A 19,873-nucleotide genomic window follows, 5' to 3' on the forward strand; every position below is an offset into this window, starting at 1 on the left:
TAGACTTGTACCTTTTCTTCCCACCTTCTTCTTCCTTTAGCTTGTACACCCATTTGTTTTGAAGTTCCCGCTTACCTTTAGGCAACTCAACCAACTCCCATGTTTGGTTGCGATGTAGTGAGTCCATCTCCACTTGCATGCTCTTCGTCCATTCTTCTTTGGATTCATGTTGCATAGCTTCTTCATATGATTCCGGCTCTCCAGAATCTGAGATCAAGAGATGGTTGAAGGAAGAAACAAACCTTTCTGGAGGTCTACTTGCTCTTGTAGATCTTCGGGGAATATGTTGAGGCTCCTCATTTGGTTGACGTTGTTGCACATTGTCACCGTTTGCAGTCCTTGAGTCTTCACCGTCCTCAAGCTCCATGTACTCATCACCTGTTTCTTTTGTTTGTTTTCTTTCCAAGTAATCTTTGTACATATTTTAATGTTCGTTAAAAATTACATCCCTACTCCTTAAGATTTTACCATCTTCAGGATTCCATAGGCGATACCCAAAGTCTCCTTCTCCATAGCCAATGAAGAAACACTTTTTGGACTTTGCATCTAACTTTGATCTTAGGCTTCTATCTATGTGCATGAAAGCCTCACACCCAAACACTTTGAGAAATGCATAATTCACTGGTTTACCTGTCCATGCCTCTTCTGGAACTCCCCCATCCAATGCCGTTGAGGGTGACCGATTGATTAAGTACACAAACGTACTTACAGCTTCCACCCAAAGCTCAAGCGGTAGGCCTGCATGTAGCCGCATGCTTCGTGCTCGTTCCATGATTGTCCCATTCATCCTTTCCGAAATCCCATTTTGTTGAGGTGTCCTTGGGGTTGTCCTTTGCCTCCGAATGCCATTTCTAGCACAAAAGCTTTCAAAAGCTTGGCTGCAATATTCGCCTCCATTGTCGGATCTGAGGCATTTAACCTTGGTACCTATTTCATTCTCCACAAAGGCTTTCCACCTTTGAAATATGGAAAATACATCGGATTTATTCTTCATGACATAAACCCATGTTTTTCTAGTCGCATCGTCTATGAATGTTACATAGTACAATGAGCCACCAAGTGATGGTGTACTTGCAGGACCCCAAACATCAGAATTAACCAACTCAAGTTTTTTATTTTTTCTTTCATTTCCTGATTTTTGAAAATTTACCCTCTTTTGTTTACCATAAACACAATCTTCACAGAACTCTAAGTCCACTTCTTCCAAACCTGGTAGAAGCTTCTTTGTTTGAAGGATTTGCATTCCTTTGGCACTCATATGCCCAAGTCGGTAGTGCCACACCGCACTGTCAACTTCTCTAGTTGCTGCACAAGCTGAAGGTTGCGTGCTAACAGTACACAAGTAAAGTGTACCGACTTTTTCACCCTTGGCAACCACCAAAGATCCCTTTGAGATCTTCCACCGTTTGTTTCCGAATGCAATGTTGTGACCTTCATCGTCCAATTGTCCTATAGAGATCAAATTTTTGCGAAGAGAAGGAACATGCCTAACATCTTTAAGCTTCCATTCATTTCCGTTAGCAGTTTTGACAGAAACTGTACCTTTGTCGACAATATCACAAGCTTCATCATCTCCCAAGTATACATACCCAAAATTACCTTTGGTGTAGTCTTGGAAATGTTGCTTGTGTGGTGTCGCATGGAATGAAGCCCCGGAATCTACTATCTAGGAATTAGACACATTGTCTAATGAGAGAATTAGAGCATCTTGCTCTACTTTACCTGCCACATTTGCCTCCGATGTTGGCTTGTTGTCTTGAGACTCTGTCTCCTTCTTCTTCTTGGACCAGCAATCCTTCTTGACGTGGCCCTTCTTGCCGCAGTTCCAACATTCAAGAACTGACTTTGTGCGTGACTTGCTCCGCCTTGAGCGATCATGACCCTTTTGGTTTTTGAACCTCTCCTTAAGCCTTCCTCTTGTTTCCACTGATAGTGCAACACTTGATAATTCTCCTGTGCTTCTCCTTCGCATTTACTCGCTTAGGAGAACACCCACAACATCATAGAGTATTTGTGCCAGAGATAGAATTACTTACAGCCATCACAAGGCTGTCCCAACTATCCGGTAGAGATGATAGTATAAGGAGAGCTCGCACTTCGTCATCGAAATTGATTTTCACTGATCGAAGCTGACTTATGTTTGTGTTAAAGTCATTTAGGTGTTCTGTAACTGAACCATTCTCTGCCATCTTTAGATTGAACAAGTGCTTCATAAGAAATACCTTATTGGATGCCGATGGTTTCTCGTAGAAGTCGTCAAGTGACTTCATCAAGTCCTCCATGGTCTTCATCTCCGAAACATTGAAGTCCACCGTTGACGCCAAGCTTAATCGGATTGTTCCCAGTGCCTTTCGATCAAGGATAATCCATGCTTCATCTGCCATTGTTGCGGGCTTCTTCGCAAGACCGCCTAGTGGCAAATAGAGGTCCTTCTGGTAGAGATAGTCTTCAATCTGCATCTTCCAATGTTAGTAGTTTTTGCCGTTGAACTTCTCAATCTTGAGCTTCCCTTCCTCCGCCATAACTCCCACTCAATTCAAGGAATCCTTTCCTTGAGATAATTTAGCTACGAGCAAACCTTGCTCTGATACCAGTTGTTAGGAAATAAGACGTAGCTAAATAGATAATTGAATAGATTACTTAATGGAGAGAGACAGATTTATATACACGAGATTATAGAGTAGAGAAAGAGAGAGAGTACACACGATATACGTGGTTCACCCAATGTGGGCTACGTCCACGGGAAAGCAGCCACTCAATGGCTTTAGTACTTCAAAACAAGAAGTAGTTTACAAAGGGATTATACCCTTAATGGAGCTCCCGCCTTGCTTCACTCTCACCACCTCACACTTACCTTGTTGCATCAACTTCACACTATGAAATGTGTGTAGAAATGGCCTCCTTTTTTAGGCCAAAAGGGCTTCCCTCTCTTATGAGAGACAGCCATGTGTAGCCGCCCTTGTGCGAATAAGTCCAAATCGGACCCTCCAATCCGCCCATGTGTGGCCGCCCTTGAGAAGACAAGTCCGCTTTTGAATTCGGCCACCGGCCACCGGCCATTGACTTCCAACCAACGGCCACCGGCCATTGACTTCCGACCACCGGCCATCGGCCATTGACTACCGGCCACCGGCCAACCGACCGGTTGTTTTCCGACCACTTTCCGGCCGCCGTCCGGCCATAATATTCCGGCGAAAAAGAATATTCCGACGAAAAAAAAAGTCTCGGGGGCCTCCGTCCCCGAGGCCTTTAAAGTTGCCCCTGATTCTTGTCCGTGAAAATTTTGGTTTCCGGTGAGTGATTTTCCTTCACGCACGATGGCTTCTCCTCATAATGGGGGCCTTACAAATGTGTGCTTTTACCACAAAAAATTACGAGGGTAAATCAGGCTCCATACTTAACAAGTGATTGTCCCAAATCTTCAAGTCATAGTAAACTTTGCGTTAAGGGTTGAAGATACTAGGCATGTGCTCAAGCTAAACGATTGAGCTAGTCAGTTGTATGAATCATGATGGAATATGTGAGCAAAAGAATTGAGTTCTATGTTTCTATAAATCAATTGAGTGGTATAGAGCCTGGCACCCATGCATGTGTTCTCTACGAATTGAGTGAAGAAAGCTCCATATGAAAAACCCTTTAGAAGTCCTGGTAGTTTCTGAAGCTACAATTTTATGTTTCCATTGCATACTAAGTCCTAAAAATCCGTTTGCCTAATCTTCTTGCACCAACTTTATAAATCGTGATGCATTTGCATGCATATAGGATGTTCATATGTTTGACACATGCATTAGATCCCTTTTGTGTTCCACGTGTATATTGTCATATCAACAATGATGGTGGCGACCACCAACATCCAACTTTACATGAAAGTAGTTGCCCAAACTATCACCATCCTGCTTCAACTATAGTTCATCATTATGATATGTGTACTCTTCTCACATCTCCTCCTATGAGCCAATACAAATGAATATGCCAAAGGAATTTTTTCCCCTTTGTTCATCTAGGTACTAAGACCCTAACTTAAGTTTGCCATCTAGCCTACTCAATAAGTCCAAAACCTCACCCAAACTACATAATAAAAGTACCATTGAAGGCTCGCTTATAACATTGAGCTTTAATAACAAGCACGAACAAGCTTGTTACCATCTCAATGGTGTCCAAATTTTTCGTGGTGTGTACTTAACACTGATATCTTTGTACATTGATCACCTTGCTATGAGTGCAATATAATCTCCCTCATAAGAAATCAAATACCACACAATTTATTATCTCATTGATAGTAGTTTGTTTAATGTATATCTATGTCATGGACGTGTTCCTTTCCCAACACGAGATTTCCATCGAGGTAGCAGGTGCATATCTGATCTAATCATGATGGAGAAGCAGTGGCCTATAGCTGCATCCAATGAAAGACCCACAACCATGTTGACGAGACTCTCACAAGTTTACCACAATGCCAAGAGTCATGCAGAGTAAGGGATGGGTTGATTAGGCAAGTAGGAGCTGACAATGACAATAGAAGGAGCCTATGACTTTGATTGTTGAAGTTGGTGAAAGGGAAGTAATTTGAAGGGACCTCAAAAAAGGGAAAATGGCAAAAATCTGAGGTCGCGAGGCCTACTGAATCTGAGGTCGTGAGGCAATGTTCGGGAAATGTGTGTCTCAGCTTAATATCGTGCCATTTTCAATTTCAAAAATGCTACTTGAGGGCAAGGGGAAAAGGAGAAATTCGCCCCAAAATAGAGAAAAATAAAAAAAGTAACCTAATTTCTAAATTTCCTCATGACAAAATCAAGGAAAGGAATTTTGTATGTTTTGGAGAAATGATTTTGTATGTTTGGACCTAAAAAAGGCAAAATGACACACATCTGAGGACGCTTCGCCTACTGAATCTGAGGGCGCTTCAACCCTCATTCGGAGGCATCGCAACTAGTATGTCTTGATTGGTTTGCTATGGAAATGGTGTTAATTAAACAAGAGGAGCAACGTTGTACCTTTCACACCATATCATCTCTTATTCTAAAAGCTCCATAGCATCTCTCTTCGAAGCTTTCGCCAAAAACTCTATGACCTTGCATCACAAATGAGATTTTGTAGTAAAAGATGTGTAGATGTAAAAATTTGCACATTATAATAAAAATGGAGAGAGATGCATTTTGTGCATTTGTGATGCTTGTGCCCATATAAAAAAGGAAAAACTATACGTATGTATGGTGTGGAGTTCGCACCATTCTCCACATTTATAATAATATCGTAGGGAACGTTCCCTTCCCCCACCACTTTTATCACCTCTAGTGTTGAAGGGGTACTTAGGCTTCTCCTTCGATGCCGGAGGAACTTTCTTATTGTAAAAATACTATAGCTGTACAAAAAAGAACTCATTACCAGTTTTATGAAGACATGTATCATTCCACGTTGCCCCTCTGTCATGTATTGTCCATGTGTCCCTTTGTTTGGCATCACAAAAATTATTCAGTCCTTGTCACCTTCATTTACAATCTTTTGAATGAAAATGAGACAAATTCATTGCTTTAACGTGTACATGATGCAATCTAAGTACTTTCGGGATCACATAAAGGAAATCAAAACACGGAATATAAGTGTACCTTTGGTGTTGGTCGTGTGGATCAAAGAACAATCTTGGATGGATCCATATCTAGATCTTCCTTACATTGTTCTGCCACCTTCCCACTAGTATACATTCTGCCATCGGCATCCTCTTCAAACATGTCGACTGTCGCATTCACTTTTGCTATCATGTCTACCATTACCTGTGCTACTTCTGTTGTACTTGGTTTCAAGGTATGTTGAATCTGCCTTATTGTCCGTGCGTAGGCTCACACGCATACACATACACAAAGTCGCAGTCTTTGGGGCATCCCAATTGGCATACATATTGATCAAAGCATGTCCAATCACGACATCTTTCTCCAAGAGCCCTCGCTTCGCATCTGTTGAAAAAATCCTAGAGCTTTCTGGCGCTACCCTTTGAAGAAAATCCTGCAATGAAGAGAGAGGCCATTGTTTCGCATTTATTGGATACAGACTAGAGCTTTCTAGCCTTGCCCTTGTGGGGAAAATCCTACAATCAATGCGTTCCAAGAGTCTACACTCCGGATAGGAAGATTTTCGAGAATTTCTGGCAACCTTTGAAGTGCACCACATTTACCAACCATGTCAACCAAGGCATTGCCAAGCATGAAATCTTTTTAAACAACCCCTGACTAACAATATCAGTGTGATTTTTTATGCCCATATCAGCATCTTGCGTAGAGCCACATGCCTTTAAGCTGCACGTGTATGTGATTGCATTACGAGAGAGGCCCTCACTTTGCACTTGCTGAAAATAGCCTAGAGCTTTTTGATCGTGCTCTTGTTGTGCGTATCCCGCAATCAATGCACTCCAAGAGACGACGTTCCAAATCGGAAGCTCCTCAAGCACTAGATTTTTACCCTGCTCTTGTTGTGCATATCCCGCAATCAGTGCACGCCATTCCAAACAGTAAGCTCCTCAAGCACTTTTTGTGCTTCCTGAAGTGCACCACATTTGGCACACATATCGACCAACGCAGTACCAAGCACACCATTTCTTTTCAAGAGCATCTTGCATAGAACCACATGCCTTCAAGATGCACACTTGTGTGATTGCATTAGGAGAGGTCCTTGATTTACATCCGTTGAAAACAGCCGAGAGCATTCTGGACCTGCTCCTGTTGTGAGTGAGATTGAATCAGGAGAGGTCCTTGCTTTGCATCCGCTGAAAACAACCTAAAGATTTCTGAACTGCTCTTATTGTGCCTATCCCACAATCAATGCACTCCAAGAGAGGACGTATCGGACAGGAAGCTTCTCAAGCACTAGCTTTCTAGCCCTGCTCCTGTTGGCCATAGCTGCCTCGGGATCATTCCCAAGTGTCCTCACGAGCTGGCTAAGCCCAAGCACGACGTCTCTTTTCAAGAGCATCTTGCATAGAGCTACATACCTTCAAGATGCATGCATAGCTGATAGCATCTCTTGCTTTGCATCTTGAAAACAATCCCAAGCTTCCTGTCTTTACCCCTATTGGTCGTATCCTGCAATCAGTGTGTTCCAAGAGAAAACATACAGCCCAAGAGCACCACATTTGGCATACATATTAACAAAGGCATTGCTAAGCACACCAATATTTCACAACAGCCCCTGACTAACACTATCAGCATGAATTTTTATGCCCAGCCTAGCTTTTTGGCCCTGCTCTTGTTGCGCGTATCCCACAATCAATGCACTCCAAGAGACGACATTTCGGACAGGAATCTCCTCAAGCACTCTTTGTGCTTTTTGAAGTGCAACACATTTGGCATACATATGGACCGTGGCATTACAACAGCCCCTGGCTAACAATATCAGAATGAATTTTTAAACCCATATCATCATCTTGCATGGAGTCGCATGCGTTCAAGATGCATGCATAGGTTATTGCATCGAGACAGAGGCCCTCACCTTGCATTTGCTGAAATTAGCCTAGAGCTTTCTGGCCCTACTCCTATTTCGCGTATCCCACAATCAGTGCACGCCGTTTCGAAAAGTAAACTCCTCTAGTCTTTGTACTTTCTGAAGTGCACTAATTTCACATTCATAAAGACGAAGGCAGTGCCAAGCACGATTTCTCTTTTCAATAGCATCTTGCATAGAGCCACATGCTGGAGAAAGGCCCCCGCTTTCCATCTGCTGAAAACAGCCCAAAGCTCGTCAAGGACTTGGTGCGCTCAAAGAAGTCCATCACGCTTGACATACAAACTGACTATGTCTTATTTTCAAGTAACCCCTATCGTAAATATCAGCATGTATCCTGTTGTCTTGGTACAAATCCTTGTTCTTAGCACAGTCTTTAAGTGAGCTCACAACAGAAAGACTCATCTCTTCCTCTCCATGTTTGCTTGTGTAGTGGATATTGCTCTACCCTGTGAAAATGAAACGAGTGCTGCATAGAGAGAATCAAGTGTGTGTGTGTGTGTGTAGGTGTGCGCGTGTGCATACAAAGAGTGCTTTATGAAGTATAGCACATGTGGCATACATGTCAACCAAGGCAGTGCCAAGTACAATGTTTCTTTCTACAGCCCTTGGCTAGCAATATCATCGTGAATTCCTTTTCCCATATCATCATCTTTCCTAATGCCACATGCCTTCAAGATACAAGAGTACGTGATTGCATTTGGATAGGTTCCCTCTCTTTGCATCTGTTGAAAACATCCCAGAGCTTCTTGGCCCTGCCTCTATTGGGGATATCCTGCGATCGGTGCATTCGAGTAGACTACATTCCAGACAGCAAGCACTTTTTGTGCTTTATGAAGTACACCACCTTTGGCATACATGTTAACCAAGGCAATGCCAAGAACGAAGTTTTCTGTCAACAGCCCTTGACTAACAATTTCGTGAACACTTTTACCGATACCAACATCTTGCATGATGCTAGATGTCTTCAAGCTACATGTGTAGGTGATTGCATTTGCTCTCTTTGCATCTGTTGAAAACAACCCAGAGCTACCTGGTTCTGCATGCTTTCAAGATGCACGCGTAGGTGATTTCATATGGACAAAGGCCATCACTTTGCATCAGCTGAAAACAGCCTAGACCTATTTTTCCCTGCTCCTATTGTGGATATCCCACAATCAGTGCATTCCAAGAGACATCGTTTCAAATAGTAAGCTCCTCAAGCTGCTTTTGAAGTGCACCACATTTGGCATACATATCGATCAGTGCCAAGCACACAGCTCGTCAAAGACTTTGCGCTCAGACAAATAGATGGGGCTTGACATACATACTGACTAACATGTTGGCTAAGTATGTGTTATTTTCAAGTAACTCACTATTGCACATGTATCTTGTTGCCTTGGTAAGATTTTTGGCCGTGCTCCCGTTGTGCATATCCCGCAATCAATGCACTCCAAGAGACGACGTCCCGAACAGGAAGCTCCTCAAGCACTTTCTGTGCCTTTTCAAGTGCACCACATTCGGCAGGCAGGGCAATGCCAAGCACGAAGTTTTCTATCAATAGCCCCTGAATAACAACATGCCTTCAAAATGTATGCGTAAGTGATTTCATTTGGACAAAGGCCGTCACTTTGCATCTTCTAAAAACGGCCTAGAGCTTTTTGTCCCTGCTCTTGATGTGGGTATCCCGCAATTAGTGCATTCCAAGAGATGTCGTTTCAAACAATAAGCTCTTCAATGTGCTTTTGAAGTGCGCCACATTTAGTATACATATCAAGCAACGCCAAGCACAACAGCTCGACAAGGACTTGTTGCGCTTGGACAAGTAGACGATGCTTGATATACATACTAACTAACGTGTTGGCTAAGTCTATGTTATTTTTCAAGTAACCCACTATCACAAATGTATCCTACTGCCTTGGTAAGATTTCTGGCCCTGCTCCTGTTGTGCATCTCCCGCAATCAATGCACTCCAAGAGAAGACGTTCCGGACAAGAAGCTTCTCTTTTGTCGATACCAACATCTTGCATGATGCCAGATGCCTTCAAGCTGCACGTGTGGGTGATTGCATTTGCTCTCTTTGCATCTGCTGAAAACAGCCCGGAGCTACCTGGCCCTGCATGTCTTCAAGATGCACGCGGAGGTGATTTCATCTGGACAAAGGCCATCACATTGCATCTGCTGAAAACAGCCTAGAGCTTTTGTCCCTGCTCCCGTTGTGGGTATCCCGCAATTAGTGCTTTTCAAGAGACGCCGTTTCCAATGGCGATGGCGGGCTCTCTCTCTCTCCTCTCTCGGAGCTGTCGATTGCTGCAGTGCTCCTCTCTCTCTCTCTCTCTCTTTGGTTGCATGCGGATATGCAGCCGCTTCTTTTCAATCAATTTTTTTTACACCATCGCTCTCTCTGAGTCCATCGATCCTCTCTCGCCTATATTTGAAGAATCCAATCATCTGTGGCCACCTGGCATAGCTAACCTTGCGAAATCGATGTTATACAATCTGCCAAGGCAGTGCCAAGTATGCCGTTTTTTTCCAACAGTCCCTAACTAACAATATCATCGTGAATCCTTTTGCCCATATCCGCATCTTGCATAACACCACATGTCTTCAAGATACAAGCGCAGGTGAATACATTTTGAGAGTTGCCCTCAAAATGAGAGTTTCCCGTCTCTCAATGAGAGGGCACTCTCATTGAGAGACGCAATGAGAGTTGCCCTCTCATTGCGTCTGCTGAAAACAGCCCAGAGCTTCCTGGCCCTGCCACTATTGGGCATATCCTGCCATCAAAGCAAAATTCGATGTATCCTAGTAAAAGGGCTCATGTTGTAGGAACATTCCATATGCATGTGTTTGCCCCATCATCCTCATGAGAGGGGACATGGGCTACACATGACCTTGCATTGAGAAACTGGAAGGACTACTACAAATAGACTGAAGGGTACCCCAGCTGTATGAGTTGGGTGCTGCATATTATTGCTGTTGTTGTAGGCGGTGTGAACATGAGAGTTTTGGCAAGGATCCCCCGTCCCTGGAATCGGAAATGATGCGGTAGCTGTGTCTGTTGGAATATAGAACGGCATGATCAAGAATGCAAGGCCATTGATGAAGTCCCGATAGAGGGAGTGATTGTGAAGGACGAGATTGGCAAATTAATAAACCTGTGCAGTCCTTTGTGAAGGTAAAAGATGAGGAACAGAGCCTGGCTGGAGCTACTGGGAGCGGAGTCCGTGCAACGTCACAGACCAAGGCTAGAGAAAGAGCAAGAAGGAAATCAGCAAAGGAGAAGTCTATCACATAAGCAACACACCAGGAGAGACTGTCTCCATATATTCTGTTGCTGCTTAGACACGAGCACCACTATTCACTGATCTACCAAATATTCATTTGCTTTCTAGCGGTAGTTTTGACAGCTATTTGATGGGTGTATCGCCCCTCTCACCTTTCCTCCATGCTTGTGCATTCGACCCTGATCCCCAGTCCCTTTATCGGAGCTTGCCTTGCATTCTTGATCAATCAGTCCAATGCTTTGGTAGGCTGGTCACATCCAAGCTTATCCTATATACGCACATCAAAAAATCAAAGCTTGTCCTATATACATACATTTGGCACGAAGCCCGTTGACTGTTCTCACTTTGTTGTGCCTGTCTATTGTTGCAGACAATCGCATCGTCAAAGGCGACAGAAGAATTGCGAGCCTCTTACCTTGCCTGGCTTTGCGCTCCAAAAATAGCTTTACTAGTTCTTTTGTACGGATTCTCAAATCAACGCATGCCACTTTGGCATACCTCCCCTTCCTCTTACTTTGCGTGTTTTGCGCTCCAAAAGTAGCTTTACTTGTTCTTTTGTACGGATTTTCAAATCAACACTTGCCAAGTGGCATACCTCCCCTTCCTCTATCGCAAAAATCGATCTCACATAATCAAGGTAATCATGAAGTGGGTACATTCGTTTTCTCGAAACAGGGGACAAGCTCTCTACTCTCAGCTATATAAAGGTCCCCACCTGCGCCATCATGCATACAAAAAAAAGACCATCTCTCTGTTCTCTTCTCCTCAACTTCACAGCCTGCAGGCGAAGATGACGACCCGCTTTAATATTGTCATTGCTCGACAGCAACTCCTTAACGCAGTCTGTCTCATTCTGGCGCAGGTACTCTTGTTGGGCGGCCGCTCCATTCCTGGCATTTCTGCGTAGTTTCAGCTACCTGAAGGTAATTATACCTTCATGCATTGCCTAATTATACCTTGATGCAGGTGCTCATCTCTCTAATTCATCCGAGCCTGCAGTTAAGGCTCTCATCGCATTCAAAAGTGGCCTGCAAGACCCGCAGGGTGCACTCCACACCTGGGATCCCACCGACATCGACCCCTGCGCCTGGGTGAGCGTCTTCTGCAATGCTGACAACAAAGTGAGACTCATGTACGTATACATGTTCTGTCACCTGTGTATAAGATTTTGATTGGCAATATATATGGTGCCTTTCTCTCTCATCTCTAACATCGTCCCCGCTGCACGACGTTCTCCTTGCCGCAGATATCTTTATGACTATGGTCTCTCCGGAACCATCTCCTCCCGCTTGGCTGAGCTCCATTCCTTGGAAGAGCTGTAAGTAATTGGATCTTTCTTTAGGGTTGATTTCTTGGGGGGAGAGAGAGAGAGAGAGAGCTGATATTGTTGTTCGTTTCTAACTATATTGCAGCCACCTTTCCAACAACTTTCTCACGGGTCCAATCCCCCCTGAACACACCCTTCTTTCCAACCTCAACGTCCTGTGAGTATTCAACACTACCTTGTTGGCAACACCCATCATGTCGCTTAGCATCTAGCCTCCCTGGTAATAACTAAAGGGCCTCCTTAAGCTAAGCTGAGGAGATCAATTTCCCCCCCATAGCTGCATTCAAAAGTCAAGGTTGCAGTGCATGAGTCAATCATCACACACACTCTCCTATCAAGTTGACGTGTCATTTGATGCGTGCAGGAAATTGTAATCCAACGACCTGTCAGGGCCTATTCCTACTGGAGGCTCCTTCTCAAGGTTTTCTAGTAATAGGTACCACCTCTCTCTCTCTCTCTCTCTCTCTCTCTCTCTCTCTCTCTCTCTCTCCATTGAGGAAACAAGATTTATGTTCTTACCGATGTTTTTATGTTCCCATTAACAGTTATCTTCCTGGGAATGCACAATTGTGTGGACCTTCAATCAACAATCCATGCTAGACTAAAGCATCCCCTCCTGGTCACATAATCTTTTTGGAGCATCATGCTCTCCGTCTTTCGGAAGCTACCTTTTTTCCATGTAAATCCATAACATGTATCTTCACAATGGAGAGTTTCAATATATTTTGTCGTCCATTTTCTTTTTAGCACGTGCATATGAGTCCATCCATATTTCTCAACACATGCAATACCAATAGATCCTATTCATGAATGTGACATTATTCAAACTACTTGCTTTGCTCGGCTTCCACTCATAACCTTGAAATGTTTTCAGCGTCAAAAATTACCTTTGTCATGTGGTTGTGCTATTAAGGTCTTACAAAATATGTGGTGAGTTTTACATGACTTCCATAGCAAAGATCCTGTGAGCAAGAGAACGTGTATGAACACCATCCTCCAAATTACAATTCAAAACACACACACACATATATATATATATATATGAAATTTAATTTCACAAGGATGTGATTATAAGAATTCATGAGCAGCTGCATCCAACTTGACAAGGTTCATTGATTTTAGCCATTTCTATCCATTGCATTGCATCTCTACACACACACACACACACATATATTGATTATTAAATTCACAAGGATGTGATTATACAAATTCATGAGCAGCTGCATCCAACTTGACAAGGTTCATTGCTTTTAGCCATTTCTATCAAGTGCAGTGCATCTCTAGAGTGGATGAGGGTCCTTAGAGAAGGAATCAATTGAGCCTATTGAGATATTCTTGGTAGGTACTTATTCTAGGTAGGTAGTGAGACGAAGAAGGTGAGAATTCCCTTTCTAGAACCCATGAGTTGTTGGATCTTGCTTGTGAATGTGAAATTGATCTCTTCTAATTTTACTAGATTCCTTTCATCTCTATAATGAAAACTCCCTATATAATGTGCGTTCATATGTATTTTAAAAAACTTCTTTAAAGCATTTTAAAAAACTTTTTTAAAGAATTTTAAAATGACATAAATGATCCCTTAATTTAAGATTTTTTTGTCAAAATGGAATATAAACACCCCTTTAGTTAATGTACCGTTGTTGATTTGCTGAAATATTTGCATTTAAGAACCCCTCCTATTGAACTCATGTGATACATTAACATGATTACATAGTGCACCCCCATGAGGAGAAGAATTCATATCATGAGGATGAAATGATAGATAAGGGTGTGTCACCTTAATAGATCCACGTATGTTATATTGTATCATGAGACTCCAACCTCTCACCGTCAAATACCAATAAGCAGTGTGACCAATGTATGCCTTGAAATAAATCTCTAGATCGAGCCTCAATATCCTATGAATATTCATCACTACCTTGTTGGAAACACAAACCTTATGTCCCCTTGGTATTCAAAGGGCCTCCTAAACTTTCCAATAGCTTTATTCAAAATTAAAGGTTACAATGCACGTGTCCATTAGTAGGCACACTCAATCCCTATCAAGTTGACATGTCCTTTGATGCGCATGGGCAGTTGAGCATCAACGACCTTTCAATCCCTATTTATTATAAAGTCTCCTTTTTAAGATTTTCTAGTGATTAGTATTACCTCTCTCTCCGTTCGTCTCCTCTCCCTCTCTCCTTCTCTCTCTCTGTCTCTCTCTCTCTCTCTCTCTCTCTCTCTCTCTCTCTCTCTCTCTCAAAGTTATTATTTACAATAATTACATCATCTCATCCTTGAGCTATGTCACAGCTGCCCCATGAACTGTAGACATCTCTCTCTCATCTTCACATCAATGACACAAAGACAATCCTCCATCATCTTTTTCTTAATGATCTCCCAAGGGATAGTGACCTTGCAAAGCGAGATTTTATCAAAACATGCATAATTCCTAGCATTCCAAATAAAGAATAGTAACCATACTCTCAAGGATTGCATACAAAAATGCATAGCATCATCGGAATATTTGCACGACCCGAATGTCATAGAAAAGATAGACAATTTAACTGGGACCCAGTTATGCACATGTTGTAGAATCCACATCCACCATTGCCTTACATTTTTTCAATTCCAAAACATGTGTTTAATAGTCTCCATAGCCTTAAAATTAGGAAATTTCCCATCTGCAATACATTTCTTAAGTAATAATTCGCCACAAAGGAGAGAACCTGTGAGAAGTCTCCACATAAAAATTTTGTGCTTGGTCGAGCAAGGGAGGCTCCATAATGCAGTCAGCCACTGTATCCACCATTCTTGTGATCTGTTGAACCTTCAATATCTATTGCATCTGATAGAGATGTCCATATTTGGTAGAAGCAAAGTGTAGAATTGGGCAGTAGAAGACTTCCACCAATTACCTGCATTCCCTGGGAGGTGCCAATCTCTGAATCTTTCCCATAAGTTCTCTGTAATGGGGACTTGAAGCCTGAAAGTCTGAATACATAAATTTGTCCAACTTGTTCTGAAAGCATTCGAGAGTATGAACTGTCTCCTGGCTGCAAAAAAGGGAACAAACAACCCCTGAGAGTCCAACATTTGTTCAATGCATGTGGTACCTTTTCTCAATAACCTAATGGATGGTTTTTTAATAATCAAAGCAGTGGGGTTTTGAAAACGAAGCTCCAAAAGACATTTTCGTGTCCAAGAGAGTTGCCTGTATACCTAAGATGACCTTGCCATATCAAATTAGAGCATGTATGTTTCCAAGAACTAATCATCAGCTGAGTAGTAAGACAACATGTTTTAGGAGGGGCATGCGAAAATAGTTTATCCCAATCCGACATATTCCATGTTCCGTGAAAATAAACCACTGACAGAGATATAATATCCCACATACATCTGGACCAGATAATATCCCTGTTAAACATATATTTAACCATAGTTACTCATCGAGCGTGAGTGTGTGCCTACAGGTTTAGAACTCCCAATCCCCCTTGATTCTTAGGACTCATAACAAAGTCCCATTTGATGAAGGCACATGTTTTCCCTTTGTTCCCCCAAATAAATTTTTCAGCAGAGTTTGTATCTGAGCTAAATGTATCTTTTTCCAGTCCAAAAATGGCAAGTAATACAACCGATAGGGAACAAGAATGGCCTGTATAATTCTGATCCCGACATGCAACGGCCACTCATCACAGTACCATGTAGCCATTTTTGTTTGGACTCTCGAAATAACCCACTGAACCAGCTGGTTATTAGTTGTGTGGATCCCTATAGGATATCCCAGGTATCTGACAATCTGTACTTTCTGGACTCTCTTGCCATCCCAAATAAGATTGTCAAACTGATCATCATTTATGTCGATAAGCACAGATTTTTGCAAGTTCAAGTTCATACCAGCAGCCAGAGAAAACAGAGCGAGGTAAGACATACATTTGTTCAAGTTTAAATTTGTAGCATGTAAAAATATCATAGTGTCATCAGCAAAGACAAGAGCCCAGCAATGTTTCTTTGGACAATTTTAAACCAGTGATTCTTCCTAGAGCTGCTTGTTTCTCCAAAAAGCACAAAAAAGGATGAGTATTGGCTGCAAAAAAAGGGGGACTTAAGGGGCACCCTTGTCTCACTGATCTTTGAATCTTAACCGGAACCTGAAAGCTGGCATTTACTAGTATTCTCGAAGTAGCATTTTGGCCCAGCAAGAAGATGCAGGCACTCATGTTGGCCCCAAACCCCACCTTTTGCATAATAGCATAAATGAAGTCCCAAGCTACAGTGTCAAAGGCTTTTTCATAATCTAATTTTAGCATTACAATGTTCTGATTGGTTTTGACAGCATATTCAGTCCCCATTTGTACAGCCAGAATGTTATCCAAGATGGATCGGCCCCCGATAAACCCCGTCTAATTTATATGAATATGTTTCCTTAACAGAGGGCATAGTCTTATAGCCACTAACTTATCTAGAACCTTATACATCAAACCCATCATGGTTATGGGTCTCCACTATGAGAGACTTGAGCAGAACTTTTGTTTGGAAATGAGTTTTACACTTCCTTCTTTGAAATGAGGGTCCATAAACTGTGATGCCCAGATAGCATTGATTGCCTGCATAGCCATACATTTGAGATGGGGCCAAAAATGCATCAAGAATTCCTTAGAAAGCCCACAGGCTCCAGGGGTTTTCTCATTTTCCAACTTAGTGACATCATAGTGAAGTTCTCCTTCCTCAAAGCAGCCTCAAGCCTCTAGGCATCACAATTATTAATGCAAGAGTCCACAAAAGCTAACATCACATCCATTGCCTGCTATCTTTCCTTGGAAGTATCCATTGATTTATTTAGGATGGCATTGAAGTGATCCACATAGGTTTGCATAAGGTTCTAGCTGTCAGCAGTGACCTCAGACCCATCTTCAGTTATAATTTTAGTAATAGCCTCTCGGTTATGTTTAGCTTTAAGTTTGTGAAGAAACCCCTCTAAAATGTCATTGACATCTGATAATTCTCTTACTCTACATTTGAACCTGCATTTAGCAACCTCAGCCTCAGCTATACATAAACGGGCACCCCTGATATCCTCAATTTCATTACATAATTGTATGGTAACCTGGCCTTTGTGCACCTGATCTAGCAAGGGTTTAATTTTATCGCTCAGTTCGGCCAACTTCTGCCTTTTTTTTGCAGCTCCTAACTTACCATGATGTCGTATACTTTTTTGCATTTCAAAGAAGAAAAAAATCCAAGCATTAACTGGATCTACATTCAACTGCTTAGCATGATTAGCACAACTTAATACATCTTCTTGAAAGTGGTGATTGTGTAACAAGAGGTTATTCACCATCAGAGGTCTCACTTTACCAGTTTTAAGAGACCTAGCATCAGCATCAGAAAGACTCAAAACGAGAGGAAAGTGATTAGACATACAAAAATCAATCTGAATCTGCATTTGGAAATTAGCAGGTAGCCATACATCCTGCATAAAATAAAATCTATCCAATCTGGACCAAGATGACATGTGAGATTTAGATTGGAGAGTAAACCCATTTGAATTTAACCCATTTAACCAGCCATGTGACAATTGATGCAAGGATTCTAGCTCATCCCAGCAAGCAGCTTCTTTCTTTGACATAACAGTGCCCGTAAAAGTGGTATCCACCAGTTTAGTTACCATATTGAAATCATTGCCAAGGATACCCTTGCCTAGATTCATCATTTTCAGCCAAGACCAAATTTCCATTCTGTGGATCCGTTTGTTGTCAACATACACATTGACAATATGCAGAGGTCCCCATGCCGATTCCATTGTAAAAACAGAGAAATGGCCAGAAAGGTGATCAAGCACCCACTGAGGGTTACGAGAGTTTTAAATAAAAGTCAGCACCCCAGAGTACACCCCTTTTCCCCCCCCCATAAAATCAAGAGTATCCTTTGAAGTGGTAAGTCTCTCCTGCTCTTTTATGCCATTTATGCTCTTGTATAAGCACTACATCAAGATCTTTTTGCGAAATCCATTTGTTAAGCATAGCCAACCTAGTGGGGTTGTTAAGACCTTTAACATTGCAGGTTGCAACTTTCATGAGGGAGTGTTCATAACAACCTGGGTGTTACCCCCCTCGTTAGAGCTATCATCACTATCTACCATGTTGACCTCAAGATTAATAGCAGGCTCCTCTTGGGTAAGAGGTACTTTTTCAGCGGTATTACAAGCTGCCTCATTAGCAGTCAAACTATTAGGTGAAGGCATGTCATGTAGGATATCAAAGACATTTGGGCTAATGTACCCTGAGGAATTTTTTCAGGGTTTGAAGGATTCTTGGCCGAGATAATTTGGAACCCCTCAGTGTCAATAGGCCTTTTCCCCTTATCCGTGGTTCTATTAGAGGAGGTTGGGCCTTGGTGCCCATTTCCATATTTTTCCTGGTTTCCTACATGACTAGGGTTGAATAGAGGTCTGGAGACCCCTTTTGCATGAGTATTTGTGGTACCAGGAGCATGAGCATAAGCAAGAGAGACATTTACAGATGTCTGCTATACCAGAGGACTATTGCCATTGCCTGATTGAATTGTACTAGGAGATTTCTTAAAATTTTGTTTCCTTCAAACCAAGTTCTTACTGCCTATATAAGAAGGAATGAGATCTCCTGAGGACTGAGTTACCGTGGGGAAGTTTCTAGAGAAGTGTCCCAGCTTGCTACAATGAAAACATGCTCCTGCTAGAGAGCCCCATTTAAGGTACAACACCATCCTTCCTACAAACGGAATGTTAATGTCTATAGTTTGTGGAAAGGGGTTTTTGGTGTTCCACAGAAGGCATGCTTTGTTTCGGTTAGGAGAGTTAATGGTGGGAGAATACAAGTCTTGGCCCAATGTGGCAGTGATATCCTTACTGCATGGCCACATAAAGGATGGTAGATCTATGTACTCTACCCACACAGGACACTGATAGAGCAGGGCATCCTTAATCATTTTAATAGGTTTCTAGTCAAACACATGTACTACCGCTCCAAAGAGTATAACAGTAGGTTTCGACAAGAATGGAGCCTGATTTTGGGGCTTGAGAAACAGGACCTCGAAAAGTCCCTACCCCACATAAAAGATTTTTTCTATAACATGAGCTCCAAATCCCTTGTCAATGGCTTGTCCAATATCATTAAGCTGGGGCAATTGACCAGTAAAGAAAAGAACAACCGCTCTGGCTTTGAAAACAGAAATTTGTTGCCAGATCATTTCAAAATCCAGAAATTTGATGATCCCCTTTAATCTAAGGGTCATTGGTGATGGAATCTTGTAAAATGACAGACAAGGCCGACGCATCATATGATGGGGTATTATCCAACTGATTGTGAACAAGGCTCTGGGCTTCTTCCCTAGGGTCTACTCTAAAGGCTGAAGGTAATGCAGAAGAGGCCATAGAAAAAATAAAAAATAAAGGACGTGACTATGTAGAAGGTGAACGTCGAGGCGGGGTTGATGCTACATGTTTTAGTAGGTAGTGATGGTCGTCCCGCAAGCCGATGCAGAGCATGAATCAAGCGCGCCACCGAAACTCTAAGGGGGAGGTGTTCGTTGCAGTTCCATTATTTCTCTCTCTTTCTCTCTCTCTCTCTCTCTCTCTCTCTCTCTCTCTCTCTCTCTCCATTAAGGATACAAGATTTGTGTTCTTATCGATGGATTTGTCATAGCGGGTGTTTCCATGTAAACAACTCCCACCATAATATAACAACAATAGGAATAATGAGACACATTCATATACATATTCCTAGTGATAGCATTTTTATATTGTATTGCTGCCAAAAATATTTCTAAA

Source organism: Adiantum capillus-veneris, chromosome 26 (genome assembly GCF_014529385.1).
Source record: "Adiantum capillus-veneris isolate H3 chromosome 26, ASM1452938v2, whole genome shotgun sequence".
NCBI lineage: Eukaryota > Viridiplantae > Streptophyta > Polypodiopsida > Polypodiales > Pteridaceae > Adiantum > Adiantum capillus-veneris.